Here is a 26289-nt window from a genome sequence, read left to right as displayed (position 1 = left end):
CATGGGATTGCTGGTGTAGGAACGGAAGCGGAAGTTCAGTTGTGCCCGATGGCGAGGGAAAGGCGAAAGATTTGCTTCTGTGAACCGTGAACAGCGTGGACTTTGTGCAAAGTTCGTTAAAAGTATGTTTTTTTAGGGGTGTGGACTTGGAAGAGGAAGAGGCGAAGAGTGAGGCGGTTTTACTTTCCTGCCTCTCGTCTCCATTTCGAGTTCTCTAGTGCCGCGCTTTATTTGAAAGGCGGGAGCCCGCCTTTCAAATGCAGCCAAAGAGTAAAATCCAAGTACAAGGCGGGGGCGCTGGGGGATGAAGGTGGGCGATCTGGTGCCAGAACCGGGACTTTTCCTCTTAAATAGTGGGGGTGCATGGTGAGAACATGCTCGTACTTGGGCAGGAGGACTCAAGGTTCCACACTCGGTCTCTCAATCTTAAATTAAGTATTGAACGCTACGGTGCGCAGAGAAGTGCCGAAGAACAAGGAATCCTGGCGATTGGTGCTACAGCTTATTTACACATCGAGTATGAGGTCCGCGCGCAGTTTCTGTCCCTAGGACGTAGTTTAATGTAGTCTTTCTTAATAGTGATACACTGTTTGACTACCACTTTTTATCATGTCCCACTGCACCTTCTCGTCACTGATGCATGAGCACTTTTTCTGGTTTAATCAAGTAAATATAAAATCAGACAAAATTCTGTGCAATAAATGCAGGGGTATTTTTTTTACAATTGAAACATTTGTCTCTGATCCTGTGTACATTACGGTAATAATTGTCTAAAAATAATGTTATGCGTGCAATATGTTTCCCTGATGGTGAAACATCACAGAGATTTATATCCATGTGAACCAATGTTTTTGTAAGCATATTATAGTCCCCCAGGTTATCAAAATGTATGGGGTTACCCTTGTTCTCCTATTCACATCGAGTTTTGTAGCACTTCAAGAATTAGTATTGTGATTGACCAACTCCACCGTGTTGATTTTGTTTACCCTGGCAGGATGAAAGTATCATTTGGCCCCACCGAGATTGTAACAGGTTTCCTTCAGGTTGCACGCAGATGGCGCATGTCTGTGCCACTATCAGTCTTAGCTGGCCAAGTGTGTCTGCAGACATGATAGCTCAGTGGGTTCGGATGCTATCTGCAGAGATCTAGAGGTCACAGATTTTAATCATTGTGAAAAGAAATGTCTATTATTACGTGCCAAAAAACAAATGCCAATGGTTGTTTCATGTGTCAGGCTTTGGCATATTCAGCAGTTGTGGTTGTAGGACACAAGGTGGGCCAGGAGGGCACGGCCCCCATCGGGTTCCCCTCTAGAGATGCCAGTGCCTCGCAAGATAAAGAAGCGCCCACCTTTCCTCATGACTTTGTGCACACACAGATGCGGAGCGCCCTTTTTACAATAACATCTCTAGTATGCTGGGCTTACAATCAACATAACTGTGGTAGGAAGAGCTGTGTGGCTCTTAATATTACACGGCCACATCGAAGTGGCAAGTTGCATAGAAATCTATTAATCGAGTACATTTTAACAGGCCCTGCGCCACCAAATTAACTATCAGTGCTTGCCTACATCTACACTACAACCGCAGTGCACACTGACGCACAATGCATCCATGTAATAAAGGTGTTGCACTTTGTGGCTTCTGCTTCCTACCTCCCCTGAGATATGCCACTCATCCTGGGCAAGTGAACAAGAACAGACTTTACTAGTGCCCAATAATGGCGCTCAATTTACCTACCCCAAAAGGTATAGAGGATGTGGCTTAAAGGCTAGAGGCCGACCATGAAGCTGGGGAAGTAAGTTTGCGTCTGGCAGGAGGCTGAAACATCCTTTGATTCTGGGCAAATCGACTAATCTCCCCGTGCCTAAAAATGAATGTGTCCGTCTTTAATGCAACTGAGAGCCTGCATTGGTAACCGGCAGTAGCAGAGTGGGCACTGAGTACAGTGGTAGAGAAGAACTCTGAGGGGGCATTGATGTAAGTTCATAGCTTGCAAAACATGACCAGACTTTGGCTTAATGTGGCGTGTGAAAGGTAGCACAGAAGTCAAGGAGGATAGGGACAGATGAAAGATGGGCAGAGATAACAGAGGGTATGCAGAAAGGGAGGATGCTGAGAGGAGTTTTTAAATGTATCCTGCTTGGCTGATCATAGAGGACGTGAAGAGATGCTGGCGGTAAGGGAGAACAGGCCCCTGTGGAGGGCAAATCTTTCAAAGGTTTCAGTGAAGAAGGTTTGGGGGGTTACAATGAGCGTCAGTGAATGCAGTGGTGGTGACATTTTCAAAGTAGGGATGAAAGGTGGACCCAAAAAGCAGTGACTGTCAGCTAAGTGAGATTGTTTGAGATTGTGAGGGGCCACTTTCTGCTGGCATGTTATGGGTATTTATGCAGCCATTATTACCCCTGAAGAGGTGCTAAAGCATTCTGTGAATTGCTAGAATAAGGGGTCAAGTTTGTCATGCTGTTTCCATTAAGTGTCATTCAATTTGTAATATTCCTCTCGTACTGACTTGTGAAATTTTGTTCACACTACATATGTGGGCGCTAATTTGAGTTAATGGGATTTGTAAGAGTCATGCCTATGAATGCCAGCTGTCATGCTGTTTATCTAGTTATCATGCCATTCATGCGTAGTTATCATGACACGTTCATAGGGATAGGTTCCACAATATACAAACAGCATAACAGTGCCATTTAATCTGTTAAGTATGTTGTTTGAAACTACAGGCCTGGTTTATATGTTGGCGGGAAGGGAACTCCGTCACAGCGATAATGGTGTTAACCAGTAAGCCTTAAGTTTGGCCATGACAGAGACTATTACGTCTCTGCTGCAGTAAAAACCTCTCCGATGGCCATGCAGAGTAAGGGCCATTGGAGAAATGGCTACATGTCTGCCAGCGCAGCATCGCTCGGGGCCAGCGCAGCATCGCTCGGGGCCACATCTGTATCACTCGAGGCCACATCAGTATCACTCGGGGCCACATCACTATCACTCGGGGCCACATAACTATCACTCGGGCCACATCAGTATCACTCGGGGCCACATCAGTATCACTCAGCATCGCCTTTGCACTAGTACACCACCACATCATTATCACTCAGCAAGACCTGAGTATCATTCAGCATCACCTCAGCATCGTCTCTGCAACAGTCACTACCACCTCAGCATCACTCAGGGCCAGAGCAGCATCACTCTGGGCCAGAGCAGCATCACTCGGGGCCAGCGCAGCATCACACAGGGCCAGCGCAGCATCACTCGGGGCCACATCTGTATCACTCGGGCCACATCTGTATCACTCGGGACCACATCTGTATCACTCGGTATCGCCTTTGCACTAGTACACCACCACATCATCATCACTCAACAAGACCTGAGTATCATTCAGCATCACCTCAGCATCATCTCTGCACCAGTCACCACCACTACCACCTCAGCATCACCACCGCATAACTCGGGGCCACCACCGCATAACTCGGGGCCACCACTGCATCACTCAGGGCCACCACCGCATCACTCGGCGCCACCACTACCACCTCAGCACCACCTCAGCCTGCTCTCGGAATCTGGCATCTATTGATTCTCCCCTAGCGTCTGCCCGCTGCTAGTGTTATAATACAGGAACTAGTTCCCAACCTTCACCCTCCGGTTGTTTACGCCCCCTCAAAAAAAAAAGCTTTAACAAACAACCATTGGAATAGGCAGAAACAAGTTGCCAGCATTGCAAGAACAAAAGAAAACTGAGGACATTTCTTATTGTAAATACTTTTTTTAAATGGTTGTTCAGTTGTACAAAATGCCTTCTTGGTCATGTATAAGGTAACAAAAATGCTTCTGTCACTCCCCCCCGCGAACCACCCCGCTTCCCCCCCCATGCGACATACATAAAGGGAAGAACTATGCAACTTCACTGCCATTAGAGACCCATACTGTGTAGCAAACACTTTTTTCATTTCTCACTTTCTTTTCCTATGCGCTGAGCCTCTATTTGCACCACACAAACATAACTTTTCATTTACTAAGAAGTAAAAGAGAAACAGCAGCTCAATTCACTGTTCGTAAATGTGCATATCTTTAGAGCCCATGTTAAAATCTATCAAAGGTCACCTAACGACCTAATCTATATTAGCCTGAAGACGGGAAAATTCTCCATAATACTCATTGACCTTAATTCAAAATACTTCCGGGCTTCCTTCACTCGTATTCTAGCGTGGCAACAAGGTATTTGAATTGCCCGTATTTGTGTGGAAATCATAAAAAATGCATTTTGCCAGGCCCCATTTCAATTGGAATCTCTGAGGGAAAGTCCTGGTGGGCATGATGTTTCTCCGCTTGTTCTTACCATTCTATCTCTTTAATTCCCCCTGCATTATTTGGAAGAGGCAGATGCAGGACTGCGCCCCTTTTGTGATGTTTAACAATTGTGGCTTTTTTGTCATGCGTAAAGGACCCTGAAACAGGTGTAAGAGGGCCATGTAACTACCTGTGCAGGGTTAGAATGAGGAACAAAAGTAAAGACTACCAAGTCACGGCATCCGTTTACAAAGAAAGCAAAGACATTGAGAAACTTCCAAAAGAAGCATTTGCAATGCAATAGGTCTTGCCTTTTAGTTATGTGTTTTGTTACGCACTTTGTACTTTCCAGGTTTTCTGAACACATAAGGAAAGGCATTGTCATTTACAATGTCAATAGCTCAGACTGTCGTAAATGCGAGACCTATTGCATTTCAAATGCTTGTCAATCTTGAAACTACCTTTCATGGTTTCCACCTCTGTTTCCGCTGTTCCTTACACCTCCATTTGAGAGTTTTTGCACACTGTAATCCAGGTCTGGTATATTAGTAAAATATGGCTTATTCACTGTGGAGATGGCTTTTACATTTTTGTGCAGTACTGGTATCACCCAGTACTGTTTGTTCAAGATTCAGCTGCCCAGCCAAGTTCTCACTCAGACTCCTGGGAAACTGCATCATGCAGCCTTCTCCAGACAGTGAACACAGCAACTGAAAAAAATGTCAACTTGCCTCCCTCACCCAACCAGCATAGACCACAAAACGTAGAATCATTCTCTCATGATGACGCTACTGCTCAGCAACAGTCACAGTGAGGCAAAAAGTGACAGGCTGGGCAGAATCTCGTGTGCCTTGCATTGGCGCCATTCCTAAAAAACATTGGGTCGCCAGACCTACCATCACTGCCTGACTCCCCCTCAACTGTGTGACATGCTGATAATGTTTCCAGTTGTATACTGACTTCACCCTCGTTTTGATTTTGAAATATGTACATGTATTTAGCTGTTTGAGTACATTTTGTGATCTTGACTGGGTTTGAATGTTCTAGAATATGAAACAAACAATGGCAAAGCTAATAGGCGTTTTGGCTTTGTTATTGTTTTTTTTCTCACAGTTTTTTGCCCATCTTTATTGATGTGGAACCTATCGGCCGCACATCCATATTTAAAAAAAACTGTCTAAAAGCAAATATATTTTTGATCTCAATAGGACACTTTGCCATAGTAGTCATTGACTCATAAGGGCACTACTTTGCGTGTGGATTTACTTTTTGTGAAGGGGAAGAATGCCATCACATGCAGTAAAGTTAGCCAATAGCTTGGCTCACTGTCCTGTCCCAAGCTGTACGATGCAGTGGATGGATGAAAAATGGGAATGACACAATAACAGACCAATTGATGAGAGGGTTGGCTGAAAGCCTCTATAGCTAATTGTGTGTATTTGTGTATGTATGTGTGTGTGTGTGTGTGTGTGTATATATATATATATATCAATACACTGCTTATGACCTCACATATTATATCACTCATGACATCACTGACATCATCCAGTGACTGACTGTTTTTATAGAGTTTAAGTGTTAAATATAAATACCAAGGTGTATATTGTGAATCGCTGGGTGTATGAGTGCCTGTCTGGATGATTCAGTGAGTGCGGGATTGACTGTATAAGTCTGTCAGTTGGTGTCTAAGTGGTTGTATGGGTGTGTGAGTGGGTACATGAGTGGCTGTATGGGCGATTGATTAGTTGTCTGAGTACCTGTCCGGGTGAGGGGGTGTGCGACTGCCTGTATTGAAGAATGAGTGGGTGAGTCAGTAGCTGTATGGGTTAGTGAATGCATGTGCAAGGGGCTGTATGAGTGAGTGTGTGTATGGCTGTGTGGGTGAGTGAATGGATGTGCCAGTGGTATATGGGTGAGTACCTGGGTATGTAAAGGTCAGTATAGGTGAGCAGTGGGGTATGTATGTGGCTGTATGGGTGAGTGTGTGCTTGTGTCAGCAACTATTTGTGAGTGAGTCCCTGTTAATATCTGTATGCATATGAAGTGGGGGGGTGTAATTGTATGGGTGAGTAGGTGGTTGTGTGATTGGCTGTATGGGTGAGTAAGTGTCAGTAGCTCTACAGCTGACTAACCCACTGTATGGGGGATAATATGGGTGTATGAGTGAATATATTAGTGACTGTATGAATGAGTAGGTGTATGCGTGGCTGTATGGTTGAGTGGATGTGTGTGTGTAGATATATGAATTTGTGAGTGGGTGTGTAAGTAGTGCTATCGGTCTGTAAATGGGTTTGTGAATTATCATGTGGGAGTGGGTTTATGAAAGGTTCTATGGGGATGTGAGTGGATGCGTTAGTGTTTTTGTGGATCATGTCATCAGTGATGTTACTGACCATGTCATGAGTGATGTAATACATGAGGTCATAGGTGGTGCATTGTGGGGGCGTAGGTTAACTATAACAGCTGAATTTCACTGGTTTTGTTCAAGTGAAATCTGAGCCTAGCTAAAACGTCCCTGTGACCTTTGTTTTTTTCATTGAACTACTAACGTTTTTTCAATCTCCGTTTCCTAGCTATAACGCCCCTGTAACCTTTATTTTTTTCAGCGAATATCTATAGTTTTTTAAGCAGTAATGGTGTTTGCAGAGTGGTTGAGAAAGATGGATGGGCCTCCAACCAGCTCTCAGGAATCCCGCTGTGTAGGACTTACAGGAGGTACAAGGAGGGCTTCTTAGCCTCCAAAGGTCCCTCAGGAGTAAAGTGGACATCATCCCCAACCAGTATTGTGCCAGGAGCCGCATTTGCGGAGTGGTGGAGACAGTGGACATAGCCTCCGAAGACCTCTTAGCAATCTCGCTGTGTCGGACTTACTGGAGGTAAAGTTTTTTTGTATTTATAACGTTTTATATAGCGCAGTGCCCTCTTGATCATCCGTTCCACCCTGATCATCCGCCCCCTGGGTAGCAAGTGATGCTGCAGCAGGGGTTGCTGCAACAGGGGTTGTGGGCGCCTGAGACCTGGCCAGGAATGCCTGCTTAAGGCAACTGAACGTATCAGTGTCGACGCCCGAGTCTCTGGGTTGCTTAGAAGGTGGTGGCTGAGCATCTGTCATGGCATTCCCTGGTGTAGGGTTTGGCACAAATAGCGCAGCTTTTGCCAATAGCTCACAAGCATTATCAACTCATATGTCAGGCGATCTTCTAATGGCGTCAATGCCTCCGCGACTATGGAATTGTCCACTGCGTCATAAAAGGAATCATCCCATGATAGGGCGTTAAGGGGATCCTCCTCCCACTGGTCATCCTGGTAAGTCTCCTGATAGGAATCCATGACACCAGGCAGAAAAACCCTTCAAAAGGTAAGTGGGTAATTCGGAGGTCAGATATGGGGGGCTGGGTGTCAGCCTCCACTTTGGGCAAGCAGAGACTACGTTTAAATAGGGCTACAGCCCAGGACCCAACAGCCCAGGTGCATGAAAGATATTAATGGGCAGTCTGCCTAACATAAGTGGGCCCTTGGAATTCTAAAATTCCAACATAAGACTCCCCAGGAGCAAATAACAAAACAACCTATTACTGACCCCCCTGGTGTGGAATAACAAACTGCCCAATGGCGGACTACAGACCCGAGGAAAACAGGCGTTGGAAAGAGCGTCCACAAAGACAAAATTCCTGCCTAATGGCAGAGTACAGACCCAAGCAGGCGTGAAAATCAACACAGGAGGAGTTAGAACAGTTAAGCTTTTATATGGCGACTAATTACATTTTGCACAATTGTTCCTTCTGGGTAGTCTGAAAACAAACACATGTTCCAGGTACACATCATAAAATGTTTGCTGAATGTATGACTAATGAGTTTGCAACAGGCAGATTATAATCATTCACTCCGAAAACATGTAACATATAAAATTTAGTCTGAAAGGCCCATAAGGCATCATGAAGAGAAGCCCTGTGCAAGCAATCAAATCAATCGCATTACTATAAATTAATCAGAGCAAATGTGACTAGTGTTCAATTAACATTCACTTTAAATTCTATTAGTCTTACTTGAGTCTTCACAATCATTGCCGTTAGTATTCAGATATTGCTCACAAAGAATACCACTAGTCTTCAAATAGTGGTCGGTTAGTATTCAGATATTGCTCACAAAGAATACCACTAGTCTTCAAATAGTGGTCACAATCAATGAGACCAGCCTTCATTTTGCTCTTGAAATAGCGCAAGAGCTGCAAATAAACACTAACAGAATACTACTAAGCTTCAATTACTATTCTTCTAGAATACTACTAGTCTTCTTTTAGCAATCAATTGAAGTGTTCATCACGTATTTGAAGGGTAGTTGAGTAGAACTAGTATTCCCTCATTAGCATATTTCGGCTTGTGGGCATACTACTTAGTCTTCATGCATACTAAATGAATACTACGTTTTAATGGTAAATGAATACCATTGTAAACACTGAAATCAGACTAAATGAAGAGCTTCCATTTTGGTGAGGGGGTTTCACCTTTTTTAATTATTTAAAGGGAGAACTGCCAACTGCAAGTTATGTCCAAATTGGGTGACAGAAAAGAGATTGTCTGTAGAGGTAAGTAGGTACAACAGAGAACACAAGATATCGTTAAAAGTAATCTTCAATCAAATATGGTTGGCATATCACTAAAAATGACTGGTCAGCTCGCAGTCCCAAAAGCAACTGACTACAATCGCTGCTGGAACCTGAGATACATTCCATTCCAGAATGAAAGCCAAATACAAAAGTACACTGGGTAAGTACCTTACAATGCTAATGCTGTAGAAGGTGAACTTTACATTGGTAACAATTACATTGATAACATACACACCACAACACCTTCCGCCTTAAGAAGGAAAGAATCATTACTGTAGGAAGAAACTAGTACAAGAAATAATCATTAAATTTGTTAGGCTTTTGTACAATGCAACCTGCTAGTTGCCTATTACCACAAATGTAATCGCCACTAGTACACAATTTATCATTGGTGATGTCTGATACTTGTTCCTGAACACGCATACCAGAGGCACTTTGAGGTGGAACATCAGAACTTTGCATGTCCGGCTGAAGCATTGATCATTAACCTCAGCTGGTAGCTAGTTCAATCAAACCAAAGTCCAATCAATTGACGACATGGCAAGTCTCAATCTTCTGCAGAACATTCTTGTCATTTTTGCATCAAAGTCAATTTGGAAATACATTACTGTGTGATTATCTTCCCTATAAAGTGAACGGTAAAACGCCAGTGGTGCAATGAGGTGTAATGTTGTAACTCCAGCTTTTTGTCTTTAGAAACTTGCAGACATCACCCCCCTAAGTCACTGCAGTCTGTACCCTTTCTTTCACAATTTTGGTTGCGCTTTCCGCTAAACTGTTTGATGATGGTGAATATAATGTAACTTTCATATGTTTAAAGTCTTGGCTTTAGAGGAGTTTGCACATGCGCTCTGAGATAAAGTAGTTGCCAATGCCTGTCACAACTTCCTTTAGTGATCCGTCTAGGGCAAAAAAAAAAATACATGTAATGGTAGAGTCAGTGCTGGGTGAGTCAACAATGGAGTAATAGATCCACTTTGAATATTAATCAATCAACACTATAAAGTAATGCATGTTGCTTTGTAAGACTATAAAAGGACCTGAAAAATCCAACTGCACTTTTTGCCAGGTGGCATCGGGGAAAAGAACGGGATGCAGAAGCGTCTCACCATTCTTCCAGTGTTTATCAGAAATAAGATATTCCCCACATTTGTCAATGAATTGCTTCACATGATTGTCAAGTGTAGGCCAAAAATAGTGTTGTTTTCATCGTTCGGTTGTCCTATTAATTTCCAGATGTCATTGATGAGCTGCAATGCTGATTTAATTTCTCAAATTCTCTGAAGGAACGAAGAAATCACCTCTCTTAATCATATCACTCATCACAGATAATAGAAAAATGTTTAAGTCAGCTGACAAGCATCGACCCCCAGGCCATCCATTCACGATATATTGCTTGACTTTTTGGAAGATCTCTTCAATGGTATATACCACCATCCAAACCCTTTCTGACACTTGGCTTTTGCATTCAGATGTTGCATCGATATCTGCAAAAACACATTCTATATCTTCCACACTTTCATCCTCATCACTGTCGTTAGTGGCGTACAAGATAAACAGTGACTCTGAAAGTGTCTTCCTCCAGCCATATTTCACCTCAAAAATGCTTTCTTAAAGCTTGAACACAAAAGTCACAAGCCTTGCAGACACATTGTTCATTCCATTCCGTTTCAAAATATGAACTAAAGGTTTGTGGTCAGTGAATAATTTGAACTCACATCCCCATATATACATTCTGAATTTTTGTACAGCCCAGGTACAAGCTAGTGCTTCCCGCTCTATGGTACAGTAGTGTTTCTCACTCTGTTTCAACATTCATGAGTCAAAGACCACATCGTTCTCCTTATTTCCTACCCATTGGCTAAGTACAGCACCTAGTTCCACTAAGCTGGCATCAACTGTGATCATGCACTTGCTACCCTGACAAAAAGCTTTTAAAGTGGGGGCTTCTTCAATCATCCGTTTAACCCTAGCAAGGGCTGTATCCTTCTTAGACAACACTAACTTTGCACCTTTTTCTTAACAATGTTCTTAAAGGGATCAACTATTTGTGCATAACCCTGAAGAAAATGGGTGTAATATTCAGCCAGTCAAAAAAAATAACAGAGGACATCCCTGTCCCTGGGTGGAGCTGTATCCTTTATAGATTTAATGAGGAAACATTTAGGTGTGACCCCTGAAGAGGATTCAGCGTGGCCTAGGTAATCTGATTTTTGTGTGACAAATTTGCTTTGTTGCGTATACTGGTCATACCAGCACACAACCTGATAGAGAGTATGTTTTTCAAAATGACATTATGAGCTTTTAAATTCTATGCGTAAAACAGAATGCCATCCTGATACGGTTGTACTCCATCTACTTCTCCAAACAAATTATCCATACATTTTTGAAAGACGTTGGCTACCGATGCAATCCCAAAAGGTAATCTAAGATATCGATACACCCCAAACAGTGTGATGAAAGTTGGTAATTTTCTAGTGCCATTTAAGTGTACGCAGAGCGTAAATTTATAATGGAAAAGTAATTGATGACCTCTTATATTTGCTAATAATACCTGTATTTTAGGGAGTGGCTAACAGGCCGGCAATATATTTTTGTTTAGTGTACCAAGGTCCGCACACAATCTGAACTCTCCTGATTTATTTTCACAACCACAACTGAAAAAACCCATTGTGAAGAATTGCAAGGCTCAATGACACCTTCTGAGCACAAATTGTTCAATACTTCCTTGAGATCATCTCTGATGCTAAGCTGCAACTGACTAACTTTATGGACTATAGGTTGCGCTTGAGGTTTAAGTTTGATGCTCAAACCCTCGCACAGTACCTATCTGTTCACGGGAGATGTCCCTCTACTAAGACAATATGCTTTTGATTTTGGTTTCATTGTTATCTTTAGAAACATATGCTATAATCATTTTCCCCAGAACAACCAGATTATCAGCACCTGGTCTGAGTTATAAGCCCATTTTCGCTATATCCTGCCACTCAGTAATGTCTTTACCTTTAATGGCAACATAGACTTTAGTCGTCATTATTTTTCCTAGACATTTTAAAACCGTCACAAAATATTCCAACAAGTCAATGTCCTTTTCCCCAAAAGCCTTTAGGTTGATATCAGCAGGCATAAGTGGTACATTATCACCCCATTTTTCATAAAATATGGTGTCCCAAGAATAGTAACATGAAACCCCTAGTCAGTCATGAGCTGTAAATAAATATCTCCAATTCTAGCTTCATATAAAGGCCTTTTGTCCAGACTAGGATTCATTACATTCATTGGTTAGTACCACATTACTAAGCCTTTCGGCGTAGTTATCTCCTTGAACATCAACACGGTTGACTCAAATCGAGTTCTTGTTGCTCTTACATACATTTTGTAAATGACCATTTTTTGCATAATAAACATCATTTTCCTACGGCTGGACACATGGTATTATTACTAAGGGGAGACGTGGGCTCTCTAGTAAAACAGGCATATGAGGATTTCTTGGTAGTGATTTATTTTCGTTACTGCATACATTAATGTAACACAATGTCTCCCCTACTTGTCCTGAATCAGGTGTAGGTACGAATTAATGGAGTCTCCAGGATTTAGGGCTTTAGAAGAACCATAGATCTCTCAAAGCTTTTGGCAAGATCAATAACTTCCATACTTGTAGAATTCCTGCAACTAAGCAATCTCTCTTGAATCTATCTTGAGTAGCAATTAAATACAAATTGATCACTAATGTAAGCATCGCCATTTGTGCCAAAATCACATTGCTACCACTACTCTTAGTGTTCATACATACTCTTCAAAACTTTCCTCCATGTGTTGTTTGCGCTTAAAGAAAATATGCCCTTTAAACATAATTGTAGATTCATCTGAATATTGCTTAATCAGCCGTTCAATTGCCTCTCTGTAAATGTCCCACGTAGAATCACCTGACTCTCCTTGGGGGTCAGGTAAGATTGGTAGATTATCAAATACTTCTTGTGCAGCTTGTCCCAAACTAAAAAATAACAAAGCCAATTTAGGTCCAGGACTATAACTCACTGCATCTATGGCAACATTATAATTTTCAAATAATCTCAGCCATTGCCTCCATTTGATTTGTTGTTTTCCTGGATGTGCTAGAAATTGAGATGGTTATACGAAATGTTGTTGTACAGCAGCCATTATTTGACTTCAAAACATAGTAAGAAAAATTAGCACTGAAACACAATGACAATTTAAGTAAAATGGATATAAAACAAGAGGAAATGTTACAACAAAATACATTTGTTGTTGCACTGTACCCCGATGTAAAGTAATACATTATTTGTTCAAAATTCCACAGAGGAGGTTGCATCCACAGCCCAAAAACAGCTCCAGACGAAATGACATTCAAGAAAATCCAAAAGTGTGTCATTGCAGCCCCAAACAGCCACTGACTTGATGACACAAAGCTCGAAGTGCTGAAGTGTAGTCAAGATCAGAATAGGCGATAATTCTATGAATTTGTAGATCCAATGCGGCGGCATGTACCAAGGTACACTGTTGAAGTCGTTCTGGCCCTAAATGACCGATAACATGATGATGTTGCTAGCCAATGCAGTTCAAACAATGCAATCTGTTCCCGATAACAAACAAAATGGCAGAAAATGTGATGACGTTGCAGCATGATGCTGTTCATCCAAGGTACTGTGTGCTGATAGCGTTATGATGTTGCAGCACGGAGCCGTTCAGGGAAGTGCGGGTATCCTTTCTGACAAGGCCTCATGCATGGGTTTGTATCCTATCCTTGTTGCCAATATGTAGAGTTATGTTGGCACAACAGAGAAGAGAAGATATCGTCCAAAGTAACCTTTAATCCGAACAGTGTTTGCCCACGACTGGGAATGACTGGTCAGCTCGTGGTCCCAGCAGCAACTGACTTCAATCGCTGCTAGAACTTGAGATATCACTCTATTCCAGAACATATGCGAAATACAAAGTGCACAGGGTAAGAAGTACCATGCAGTCCTACAGAAGATGAAATGTACATTGGTAGCAAATACATCGAAACATACACACTAAATTGTAAATTGATTGATACTTGTATAGCGCACTACTCACCCGCCAGGGTTTTAAGGCGCTTGTACGAATACCGCTGTGGAACCCATCCTGGCTTTCCCTGTGAGGTGTCCACTCCTGGGCACCCCCAAGGTGGAGACCAGGCATCCTTCACGTTGTGGGGGCCGTTGGGGAGATTAAGCAAGCTATTACCCAGAGTTGCAGAGTGGGACTCCATGATTGGAATAGGCACCGAGGCGAGAATTATCAGGTCCGTGGAATTTTTGAGCCCAAGACCCGCCGAGGCGGGGAATTGAACCCTGGTCCCGGGCCTGACCACTGCATCAGGGTCTGCCGCTCTAACCATTGAGCCACACTTCTCCACACATTGTCTTGTGAGAAATTGATGTCCAGTGTTGAGGACTGGAAGGAAATGGAGAGATAGAAAATGATTAAAAGACAAAATTAAGACAGGCGTAAGGCTGTCGTGGTTACTGATGGGTGATTGGGTCAAAATCAGAAAACCTAGAAAGGATAAGTGCTTGTCCACATTTTTTCAAACTTTGAAAGCCATAAAATATTTTAAAATGCTGTCTCAAATGAGGACCACAGAATATGTAACATTGCAAGATTTGCAAAGTTCTAGTTACCTGGGTCTGGACTAAAGTCTGAAAACAAGTCTGCAGATCAATCTGCAATGGATGCTGGTCACTCTTTGGAAACGCCAGTATGTTGCAGGAAGGGTTGGCTTGTTAGAAGAAAACCTGCTTATTTACCAGATTAGGATTTAGGATAGTGGTGTATTAGCATGAGACTTTAATGTATTTGTTCATTGCCTATATGTTTATTTGATAAAAGGAAGGATTTAGGATAGTCGTGTATTATCATGATACTTTAATGTATTTGTTCATTGCCTATATGTGTATTTGATAAAAGGAAGCATTTAGGATAGTCGTGTATTATCATGAGACTTTAATGTATTTGTTCATTGCCTATATGTTTATTTGATAAAAGGAAGGATTTAGGATAGTCGTGTATTATCATGAGACTTTAATGTATTTGTTCATTGCCTATATGTTTATTTGATAAAAGGAAGGGTTTAGGATAGTCGTGTATTATCATGAGACTTTAATGTATTTGTTCATTGCCTATATGTTTATTTGATAAAAGGAAGGATTTAGGATAGTCGTGTATTATCATGCGACTTTAATGTATTTGTTCATTGCCTATATGTGTATTTGATAAAAGGAAGGATTTAGGATAGTCGTGTATTATCATGAGACTTTAATGTATTTGTTCATTGCCTATATGTTTATTTGATAAAAGGAAGGATTTAGGATAGTCGTGTATTATCATGAGACTTTAATGTATTTGTTCATTGCCTATATGTGTATTTGATAAAAGGAAGGATTTAGGATAGTCGTGTATTATCATGAGACTTTAATGTATTTGGTCATTGCCTATATGTGTATTTGATAAAAGGAAGGATTTAGGATAGTCGTGTATTATCATGAGACTTTAATGTATTTGGTCATTGCCTATATGTTTATTTGATAAAAGGAAGGATTTAGGATAGTCGTGTATTATCATGAGAAATGTATTTGTTCATTGCCTATATGTGTATTTGATAAAAGGAAGGATTTAGGATAGTCGTGTATTATCATGAGACTTTAATGTATTTGTTCATTGCCTATATGTGTATTTGATAAAAGGAAGGATTTAGGATAGTCGTGTATTATCATGAGACTTGTATTTGTTCATTGCCTATATGTGTATTTGATAAAAGGAAGGATTTAGGATAGTCGTGTATTATCATGAGACTTTAATGTATTTGTTCATTGCCTATATGTTTATTTGATAAAAGGAAGATATGCGATATTGTAAGAATGTTCAGCTAGTTGTGTTCTGTTGTTATGGGCAGGGAATGTCTTGGTTCAGTTGAGCTGGGAGCTTGGAGCAGAAGAGAGAGGACGAGGACTGCTGATGGATTGGAATTATTAAAGGTGACTTTTTAATACATATTTGCACATCGACATCTCTGGTTTACTATCTTTCTCATAGGGACGTAAAGGCTCATAAATAACAAATTAGTTTGGTGTTGTAAAAAGGTTTTTATAATTTTACACTTTTCGAGGATATGCACCACTGGCGACTTAAGCACAATTTCTTCTCACATGGCCAGGTTCTCTTGACTTTTGATTTTCTTTCAGCACGCATCCGCAGGTCACAACCTCACTGCCTCAATCACTCATTCGCTCCTGCTGCTATTCCTTTTACCAAATACCCCCTTTCCTTGAGCTACCTGAAAAGCGGCCTTTGCGAAGTAGCTAGAGAAAAAGTTATTCCTTTGTCGAACCAATACCACATCTACCGCTTTTTCTCTGCATGCAACGCTCAGACATAAACACACATTTTCTGTATTCAAACTCATTTTACAGCTCCCAAAAGAGATAATGTATAGCAGCTATTTTGTTCTCCATTAGGACAGCACGTTCTTTATAGTGGCCCACCCTCAGCCGAGGATCTCTCTGCGGCTAAGTGCCACATAAATTTGTGTGTGATGGCTGACGTTGCTAATGGCTTCGGTTCCGCTGGCTGCACACATCATGTCATTACAGAGGGAGAGTGAGAGCGCTTTCTGTAACCTGAAGTGTCTCGAATCCATTCCAGGTAATGTATGAAATGCAGAGGCATATATCATATCCCTAATGATTTGTAACCAATGTCCCCGAGTCCTTCGGCAGCTCACCTACCCTAAACTATGTTTGCAGCAGCGCACGAGCAGAAAACTGAATATCGGCATCGTGTTGATTTAATACTAAGAAACATTTTAACTGACCTCAACACTTTCTCGTAGCCGCTTTATCATTGTGGGAAATGTTAACTCTAATGTGCGGATACAGAATAACGGGGACAACATAAAATAGCGTGAGTCATTACAGAATGCATATATTAACACATTATTACAGTTAACATTTACTCATCCAAATCAAAGTGCAGGTAGAGTCACAAAATATGACATTTCTTTCAGCAATACCTGTTGTTTTTTCCCACTTTAAAATCATATAAAATATGGAGAAGTGTGGCTCAATGGTTAGAGCGGCAGACCCTGATGCAGAGGTCTAGCCCGGGACCAGGGTTCAATTCTCGCCTCGGCGGGTCTTGGGCTCAAAAATTCCACGAACATGATAATTCTCGCCTCGGTGCCTATTCCAATCATGGAGTCCCACTCTGCAACTGAAATGAAAAAGGTTCTTAATAAAGCGCACTGTGACCAAGCGGCTTCCTGGCGCTAGAGGTAGGAGCTGAGGGAGATGAGAGAAGCCTAAACTGTTTAACCCAATAGAAAACAACTGGGCAATAGCTTGCTTAATCTCCACAACGGCCCCCACAACGCTAAGGATGCCTGGTCTCCACCTTGGGGGTGCCCAGGAGTGGACACCTCACAGGGAAAGCCAGGATGCGTTCCACAGCGGTATTTGTGCAAGCGCCTTGAGACCCTTGCGGGTGAGTAGTGCGCTATACAACTATCAATTTACATTTACATCCTCAAGAAGTAAAATAATTAACACACTCAAAGAAAATTTTCTGGCACGATAAATAAGCAAGTTTCAGGATCGAACAGTTCTGCAGCCAGACTAGTCAAAAACAGTATTACATTCAGCAAAAAGTAGTGGGTAACCATAAGAAGCAGATCCTACTTTCCTACAACCAACTTTACCAGAACTAACACAGCATGAAACAGGACCTTGTAGCTCCTGATCAGCGGCTTCACTAGAACTGGCACAGTGCAAAGCAGCTCAATGCAGAATTTACATTGCAACACCTTGTAGCTTCTGATCGGCCGCCTCACTGGAACCGAGGCAGCACAACACAGACTGACGCAAGACCCCCCCCCCCCATGACAGCACCAAAGAAAAAAAAGGGGCAAGTTTCAAGGGGCTAAACACGGTTCTACACTCGGCCCATGCGGCATCATGGTCAGCTGGAACTTGTGACTTTGCTCCGATCCAACATGACCCGATAACCGCAGTTGGTGCTTTGCTCTTTTTGGGACTATTTTTACCTAAAATTTTGAAAGGTCATACCTCTGGTTCTACTGATTGGAATTTTAAAACATAGGTGACATTTTACTCATTAAAAATCGTTACTTTTTTTTTATTGCATTTGATTTTTCCTTGTGTTGCATTTTCATGTTATTACTCTTTGAGTGCTGCATAAATACTTTATACATTGCCTCTAAGTGTAGCCTGACTGCTTTGTGCCAAGCTACCTGAGGGCTTAGCACAGGTTAACTTAGCAACAGTTTTTATTCGCCCTAACAATAATTGTGGTTATTGTGTGGGCGGGGGGGTTCCACCCCTCTTTGCCAATAATCCAGTTACTTACAACAGTCCTGTAGATTTTTTAAACTCATCTGAGAGACTTTCAGAAATTAGCTCCTTGAACTGAAAAAGCTCTGCTACCAAACTGCTAAGTGCAAAAGATGGGCATTTTCCTGGGAAGCTTGGATGCCGACCATAGTGAGATCAGGGGACTGCATAGCTAGGTCGACACATTATAGGTATATTTTTTTTAACTAAACAGGATTATGTCCATGCCATTGGAATTAGCTGGAACTGACCAAATGGATTAAAAGCAAGGCCTAGCTAGACACGGTTTCCAAAATCAATCTTGCTTTGTGAGAAGTAACTAACTAACCATTGTAACTTTTGTGAAAATGTGGTAATGGCGGTGACCTATGTCACATTTTTAACTGTACGAATTAGATATTTTACCCTGCGACCCTATTGTCAACAATGAGCGATCCGAGATCACCAACATGCCTAATGTTCTAACAACCAAGGATGGCTCAGACCTATGGCTGTCAAAAGGAACTGATGGGATATTCCCAGATTGTGGGAAAACTTTTGGGTGAGAAGTGAAGGTGATGAAAGGCGCATATAGATTCAACATATTTAGGGCCAGGGCACAAGTCAGGGGTACACGTGGATGGATGCGTTCAACCACTATTTTAACAGGGTGGATGCCGTTCGCCCTGCCAGGAAGTTGTGCCCCACTGAAAAATATGTTGAATTTGTCTCAGTGTAATATTCAAACACCAGGACACTTTCAGCAGTGCCTGCACGTTGTTGTATGCCTTTAATCCGCAACAACTTGCAGGCGGGGAGGGGGGTTTCTTAATTCATACTCCTGCTGAGCCCATAGGAAAGGCCACATTTGAGGGGTCATAAGGCCTCCTTTTATTCGAGTCTCCTGGCTGGCAGCAGTCAGGAGCCTCACACCTACATGCAAACACAGCCCAGGGGAAACAAAGGCTTCCACCTCACACATACTAAAAAGAGGCAGCTTTTCACTTTGTTCAGGCTTTGTTTAGGAGATATCAATGCGCTGTAAGAATATCAGATGTGTTGGTCTTTCCCAGTATTTACACAAAAAAATAGCATTTATACAGTGCTTACTACCCCTGAGGAGGCATTGAAATAATTTAAATATCACTATTTTGTCTTGCAAAACATTATGGGTAGAGGAAGTTCACTCTGACAAAAGGCAACACTGTTTTATGTGTAGCTTACAAGTATGAATCTTCTGCCTAAATCAGAAGGGTTTCCATGTACACTCGAAATGTGCTCTAATGTACTCTTGATAGACCTGCTAAACTTATATGTGCGGGCTTAAAATATGATGTCACTTCTTATGATGCCACTTCCTTTTATGTCACACGCTGTGAGGTCACGCGCTGTGATGTCACACACCGAGATGTCGCTTGCATACTGATTAACTAGGTTAGTCCCCCCCACTTCATTTTGATCTCGAAAGGCAGTTGGGATATAGACCCAAACTTAAGACATCTACCTTTAACATGGCAGCACAACCATTGTTGTCCTCTTTTATGCAAGGCCAAGCACTGTTTTGCCTAGCAAGACAGCATCACTTCAAAAGGATTAAAGCTCAGATCGGCACAAAGACTCAGAGCCATGGCTCCTCCCTTTTGTCTCTGAATTCTGCACAGAAACTTACAGAGCATTGTTGACAAAGAAAATAATTGAAGAGTCAACTTTTTGTTTGGGTAAAAACGAAACAGTACACTTAGCTTCTACAACTTAAATCTACAACTGTTGCATATTCCTGCTCTCTCTACTTAAAAAAAACTACATTTTAAGGAACCAAAGATAGCACAAACGTTACTAGTTTCAGGAGGGGAATGCATTAAAACAGCATTGCTACCTTGTGTATAGATAAAATGTTTTCGAATTAGTAATACATGTATCCATATTAGTCAGAAACCTATGAGAACGCTATTTCAATTTACTATTTTGCATTGAACAGATGATAAAACCCTAATGTGAAATAAAAAATGCAAAGTGGCAAATTGGAAGCAAAACAAATTATTCACGGAGGAGCGTTTCCGGCTATGAAGAGGCAGCATAATACCTTGTGTGTGAATATCGCCCTGCCTTTATTTTCTTAGTTCTAAATGAACAAAGAAAATGTATGTTACTGGAATTGAAATCTGATATGATATTGCCATTGACAAATATAGTTAGTTCCATAATGAGTGCCTTGTCGTCCTCTGAAGGTCATACATAGGCCCTCAATTGAAATCCCTGAGGTAGACAAACATGCTGAAATTATTCTGTGGAAAGGAATCTTGCAAAAAAAATACAAAACAAGCAGACATCATTGCGTTAAATACCAATTCTGTTTGTTATGCCTCATTTCCAAGTCGAAACTCAAAATAGGAGGAATTTAACACGTCCAGTAAATGCCACACATGGGGTAATGGTATTAATTTACCCTGTTCCACACAACTATTTGTTAAAAATAATTCTTCTCTCCATAACTGTCAGAATGATTGGCGCAAGGGCGAATTTCACTCTATGTGAAGTGACATTTCATCACCTCGGTGCATGCCACCAGCAGGATGGCAATCCTTGATTGCTGGTTACGAGGTCAGACTCCCCTTCTCACCTCATCAATGTCACTGTGGTTTGACTTTGTCATAGAATTGACCATCACTTTAGGAAATTGTTATGAGTTATTTGTTGTAATGGATCACTCATCATGGATCTTGTGTCCTTAAAATCCCCAAAGGACATTCAATTATGGCCTTATTTAGAGATACTCAAAACAGCTAACTATCAATACCACTGGGTGAAGTATTTACCGGGTGAGGTGAATACCTTCTATTCCAACTTTGGCCCTGGAAATTAGGCATTGTTTCTGAATTCATAACTTATCACATCATCTGCATGATTTTCTTTTCGCCTGGAGACAGTAACGATAAAAGTGCTCCACTCAGAGTTCTGATCCCTGCACAGACCTCTGTTTGCCTAAAGATCTGAATCCAACCATCTACTCAAAATGAGAGCTTTTGTCCTCATTACAATTCACCCAGTAAACTGCTCCTACTCCACTTTGTAGTGTGAGGGGCATATTGAAGTTTGTCAGAGTTTCCCAAATCCCGAAATCAAGGAATGCATTAAAGTCCAATCTTCTAAAGGTATAATTTTGTTGGTCATATATTCTCAGAAAATCCAGAGACATGCGTATTTGGTGAGGTAATCTCCAAAATATACATTTTGTGTGGCATTTGACAGGGCAGATCTCACATTAAGCAATACATATGATGGAGCACGATTTTTGTAAATAAGACCTGCTCCATGTAATCCACCGTAATGCATGCTTTTATAATATGTGTGGAATTACTAATATGAAATGTGTACAACACGTGAAATGTGCATAAGGCACGACAATATGATTTACTTAGTTAATATACTGAGAATAACACTAATTGGATGTTATTCTATCTTTCTAACTGCAGAAAATAAATGACAGAAGAAAATGCTTTATTCTTCATTAAATTATAATATATGTTTTTAGTAAATAATTTGTCTTTCGCTACCAAAATGCAGGCCTTAGAAATATTAGGGATGTGCTTTTCCGTGCTTCTGTCCTTCAAAGGTTCCAAATGCTTCCTTAGAGTACAGATATTTAGTTTATTACTGAATAAATCATTAGAGTTCTTACCAATCTAGGCGAGGGATGTAGATGACAAATTTAACTGTTACAACAGTTTGAATACATTTGTGGCTAGGTTCTTTCCTCTTCCTCCCAAGGAAGTTATACAATATTTAGACAAAGAGTGTTTAGAAAATAGTAGTAGAATCTCTGTCAGTAGACTGTCACACCATCTTGATTAACCGATAGAAAGTCTTGATGAGAAAAGAGAATGCAACATATTAAAGGAAGAAAGGAAGTAGCGTTCCATAAAGATTACTGTGGGAAAGAGTTCCTCAGCTCGTTCACAAGATTGGTGACCTGTCCCTACATTTGTGGTATGCTGAAAGACATGCTGATATCTGATTCTCTGTCTGGCGTATCCTGCAAATTCAAAAGACTTTTCTGGAGACTTTGCACATCATCAGCTAGTGATGCTGCTCTTGCTATTCCCTAACGGCTGTGGGCTTAGCTCTTCGGACTAATTGCATGCTGTGCATTATTATTTCCGTTACGTAAGTGAACTGTGCTTCGCTGATGTTTTCTCTCACTCCTCTATTCATAAATGTACTGTTATGATTATTGTGAATCTAATCTGTATAATTGAGAACTAAAGTTCTAATTTGTATTTGTGTTTGAGCATTCATATTATGAAATAATATGAAAACCTAAATGGAAAAGAATAGTGTTTGTCTCTTGAGTTTCAAAGTTATTTGGACGTGTTTATAATGACTAATGTTTAGCGTATTTCTTCATTGTAGGTCCTCATGGAGAAATAGCATTTTGTCTTTCATTATTTAGTCCCTTTTAGCTTTACCAAAGAGTCATTGAGGACCTTTGATATAGCTAACTGAGTGATAATGACTTGTGGGCCAGTCATTAGAGTTGCGTTTCCGTTATATAGTGGTTGGTGTGGGTAAGTGAGATGACAAAAATCCCCTAACACTTCCGCTGCATCACCTACCACATATGTTTTACAATTCTCTGGGCATTGGATCTCAACAGGTACAATATTTATCGCACAACTCACTGTGCCACTTATATTGAGGGACTTAGAGTATGTTAAGACTTTCAATAAACCTAAGTTTCTGTTAATTGCATTACGACAACTGGTAAATGTGAAATGACTGCAAATTTTCAATTAAATAGGGAATTACATGCAGAAATGTTTTCATCTATCTTTTTCTAAATTTAAAGAACTGTAGTGAACACAATTGTATTGCAAGTACTAATTACCTCAGATTTCATGTGTACAGTAGCCCTGCTTACGTATTTCAAGATGTTGTAGAAATGCCATATTTTTCGGAACACAAACTTTGTTACATGCATGGAAAACCACTTTGTGCACACCTAGTTCAGTTTTTTCGCCTCTGGATGATTTCTAAATAAGGTCTTCAAAGTTTTAATGATGTGCTTTAACTGCCAAAATATAGAAGCAAAACAAAAAAAAGTTGGTAAAAACGAATTACATTTGCATTCAAATACTTCAGAACAGAATATGAATCCAAAACGATAATTTGAATTAAAGTGAATTAATTATTTGTACTTGGCAGAGATAACATTTGCATATCAGAGGTCAAATGATACTGAGGCTTTAGTTGCAATCAGTGAGAGCCTATCTCAAAAATAAGACATTAGAGCAACCCATTGAAAGTGGGTTACTATTGTGTGAGGTGTAAGGGTCATATGGTAATTGGTTGAAATACCATGCAATGTTTAACTCGAAATTTGGGATGTATTCCGTTAAATGGTGTCTCTTGAGATATCATCAATGACGTCATCAATGATTACATCAATGATTTCCTCAATTATGTAATGCAAGTGCTTTTTCCTTTTCTTTTTTCAGATTTTTGAAGGGTGTCTTAATCCCACAGGGCGGAAAAGGAAGCCATCAGGTCTCACTTCACCCAATTGCACTTCACATTGGTGACAACAGCTTTACCTGCCCTTCCAGAAACACAGGCATAGAGGAGCGGGTGAGGCAAGCAGCCACAATCCTAGGGTGTGGGCTACCCCAGGTGCCTTAAGGCTGCGCTATATATCCCCAGAGAGATAGAACTCCCAGGTACAGTTTAGAATCGAGTGCAGTGTTGCTCAACTTGTTCCTGATGTTTCAGGTTATGCCTTGTCATCTGCTCCTGAAAATATGGGAGCACTCATACGCGACTGTTAAGACCATCGGGGAGACACATGTGCACAGTCAGACTACTCTTCTGCTTTGGTCCCCAGCTGGATAGGGCCGCCAGGGACATTTTATAGCAAACATGGGAAGGGGCTACTTGCACCTGGTTCTGGTCATTTACCCTAGGGCACTGATGTTCTTCAGCATTTTCTTGGCTCTCAGGGGGCTGTGTCGGATGCTGTTAGTGTCCTTTTGCTCCTGGTTGTCTTCTCTAGCCAAAAAGAGAGATCTCTCCAGTCCTCCTGCCCAGCACATGGCCCAGGGGGTCAGAGGTTTCCCAGCTTGGCCCTTGGTGACTTTTCATTCTTTTTCAAAGGAGTAGTGTAATGGCTGCCACAACATATTTTTCATGTTCTGGCTAGCCAAATCAGGATCCATCCACCTACTTTGAATGGGCCAATCAGAGCATATCTGGACATTAAGGTTCCAGATATCTCTAACATTTTACCAGTGTTGAAGGAACCCTTCATGCCACCCCAATGAATTTACAACACATAATAAATGGTATGCTTTTTGAATAAAGTTGTATTTTTTACTAGATTTAGTGTAACTCTGTCCAGCTGGTTTTTTCTGTATCTGGTTACAATGTTTTCGATGGGAAATCACAATTTTGGGACCTGCACCTTTTTGTTGGGCACCACTTGACGGATAAGTGCAAAGCTTTCCATGAACCTTCTGAGTGTTAACTTTTTTTTTGTGCAGGTTGCCAAATGGGATCAAAGGTATGAAGAAAATAAAAAATGAAATGTCTTTCCTATGGAAACTCCAGTCTAACTAAAACGACATAGTCATCACTGTATATTAATATTTTTTTGTATTAGTTTTTTGTGTTATATTGTATTTTATTGTATTAACTTGATTGCTGCTGGTGATCCATCAAGTGGGGACTGAGAAAAATGGGGATCCCTGAATGTGTTTTTCCAATGCAATTGCCATTAGGGATTTTAAACACAACTACAGCCTGAACCACTGAACAAAATTACACCAAATTTGGCAGAAATCTAGACCTTGCTCCAGTAAGAGTGCTTTTTGTAATTTGGTGTAAATCTGTTCAGTAGTTTTGGAGTTATTAAAAAAAAATGATTATCTATCTAGATATTCGATACAGTGTGGATCCATCGGGGTGGATCCATGGATCCATGGATCCACGTGCCAACAGCAATGCCATGATTGCCTGGCCACAATGTGAGAGGAAAGTTGAAGCCACAATTTGGCATATCAATTCTTGGTTCCTGAAAAAGAAAAAGAAAACTTAAAACTAATAAAATGGGTCAGGGTAGAGGTACCCTGACCCAATAGGACTGATTCAGGGGTCTGTGAGGGACCCCTCATGGGCAAGAGATTGCACAATTCTTTTTGGGGGTGACGTGAGGATTCATGGATTCAATGTGGCACACAGCACGACCCCCTCTGTGAATCCACGATGGATCAGTAGATCCATTCCCCAATTTAAAAAAAATTCACACACCCATATAGTCACTCACACACCCTCACAGACCCATACAGTCACTCACACATCCACTCAGAGATGCAGAGAACACCCTAACACACCCTCTCACAGATCTATATAGGCTCTCCCACACCCAGTCACACACCTATGCAGCAAAACCACTGACATTCCCACTCACCCATCCATACACCCACTCACACACTATACACAGTCACTTACACACACTTTCACACACCCATATGGTCTATGATACATCCACTCACAAAACTACACTCCTACTCACACACCCACTCAAACAACCATGTACGCTGCATGTGGGTTTGGCTGCATGCAGGGTTTGGACACAGGCCAGGCCCTGTATCCAACCCCCCCATGCACAGCCAAAGGCCATGCACAGCGGCGCATGGATTGACGTATGGTAATTAAATATAAGGGCCTTGTGGTCAACCCCACCACTGTGCATGGCCAAAGGCTGCAGTTCGAATAATGTATGGTAATTAAATATTACTTCACATTAAAAAACCCTAGAAATTCAAATTGAAGAAGCCAAAGGTTACACAGACGTTAACGTTGGAAAATAGCATTTAAAAAATCATACAAATTCACGGAAAACAACAAAGGTTACAATTATGTTATAGTTCAGAAATAGAATTAAGAAGTCTTAGAAATTCACAAAAAAACCAGAGGGACGTTATGGTTAGGTTCAGATTTTGCACACACAAAACGAAAGAAAATCAA

The 26289-nt window shown here is 41.2% G+C and overlaps 1 long non-coding RNA gene across 2 annotated transcripts; it reads left to right on the top strand.

Moving 5' to 3' along the window:
* The first annotated feature begins 19 nt into the window (after positions 1-19).
* LOC144761625 (uncharacterized) lies at positions 20-24641 on the top strand. 2 transcript variants are annotated; one of them, XR_013595817.1, is made up of 3 exons: positions 20-122; positions 6903-7172; positions 23766-24641. It is a non-coding gene; the product is annotated as an uncharacterized LOC144761625 (long non-coding RNA). The 2 variants fall into 2 exon arrangements; XR_013595818.1 differs by having other exon boundaries at positions 54-111.
* Positions 24642-26289: the final 1648 nt, after the last annotated feature.

This window comes from Lissotriton helveticus, chromosome 6 (genome assembly GCF_964261635.1).
Source record: "Lissotriton helveticus chromosome 6, aLisHel1.1, whole genome shotgun sequence".
NCBI classification, from domain to species: Eukaryota; Metazoa; Chordata; class Amphibia; order Caudata; family Salamandridae; genus Lissotriton; species Lissotriton helveticus.
This window is presented reverse-complemented; position numbering and strand designations above follow the sequence as displayed.